Genomic DNA, 1,454 nt, shown 5'->3' with positions numbered 1-1,454 from the left:
GGGGGGGAGTAATAATTGTTCAACAGGCAGAAAAATGTGAATTTTTTTAGATTTCATCATCTTTGTAGAGTGTTTGATTTCAATTTCACCTCGATGCAACATACATGATTTGAAGCACGTTACACAGGCCCTTCTTCAAGGAGACCTGCCAACTACCCAATGACCAAAATCAGATGACTGTCTCACAGCCCTCCTAAGAAAGAAATGTGTTTAGTCTTAGTAGAGGTTTTTACGGCGCTTGCAACTGCATAAGGTCATATGAGCGTCAGAAGATTAGAGGTGTTACAAGAGAGTAACAAACAAAAAAGAAGAAGGGGACATAAGGATGATAGATGTTTGATAGGTAAGAAGAAGCAAACCACACCAGAGCACCCGCCAACCACCTACAAGAAATGTGTGAGGAAGAAAAAGAAAAGAGACATTGAAACTTGGGCTGAAAAAAAAAAAAAAAGAAAACTTGCAGAGCTGACTGCAAATGGTGAAATGGTAAAGATTAAACACCTCTATCAACACTAGTAAATTATTTCAGATGTGGGACCTCCGAATTTAACGTCCATCTCTGAAAAGACCAATCCAAATGAGAAATTTAGTGTAAAGTGCTTTTCCCAAGGACACAACGACGGACCCCCAAACCTGCAACCTCACGGTTACAGGTCTGGTAGCCTAACCACAAGGCCACCGACGCCACTGAGCTGACTGCTGCAAATTAACACTATCCCTACACCTGGGGTCATTTGGAACCCCAGGGGTTGTATTCTTTTATCTTAGAATACTTCTAGTGCGAAGATCGCTTTGAAACTTTCAGTATTTCTAAAAAAATCATTTTGGCAGACTGCTATGCCAAGCCTACGGATCAGATTAACGAGTAAATTTCCTCTTTGGAAAGTAGCGGGCACAGAGTTTCCCACGTTGTATGGATACGATAGTAAAACACGAAGTATGGACAGTATAGGGTTAAAAATGAACATAGTATAGCAGCACTACCCGGCCAAATGCAGGCGAATCCAGAACAGAAAAATAACTAAACTCCACATAGTAAGTCACAACAATGTGTATTTCCATGCCACCATCAATAATATTAGGAAAGATGATAAAATTGGGCAGGGTACCAGAAAAAAAAAAAAATATATATTAGGTAAGAATGCGGATGCCAAAAAGAAATGATTTTACGCAAAAACTACAATATGAACACGGACAAAGATTTACCTGGCGGTAATATGTACTTTACCAAAGATATACCTGGCTACAATATTATGTACCTGGCCAAAGAAAAACTTGGCTACAATACTATATGTATGGCTAAAGATGTACCTGGCCTCAATATGTACACGGCTAAAAATGCAGGTGGCCACAATTTCCGAATTGTTACAATATATACGTGACAAAAGATTACCTGACCACAATTTATAATATACGTGGCTTAATATACAACTAGCAACCAAAATACACAACCC

The sequence above is a fragment of the Aplysia californica genome, unplaced genomic scaffold (genome assembly GCF_000002075.1).
Source record: "Aplysia californica isolate F4 #8 unplaced genomic scaffold, AplCal3.0 scaffold01368, whole genome shotgun sequence".
Taxonomy (NCBI): domain Eukaryota; kingdom Metazoa; phylum Mollusca; class Gastropoda; order Aplysiida; family Aplysiidae; genus Aplysia; species Aplysia californica.
Note: the sequence above shows the minus strand (reverse complement) of the source record.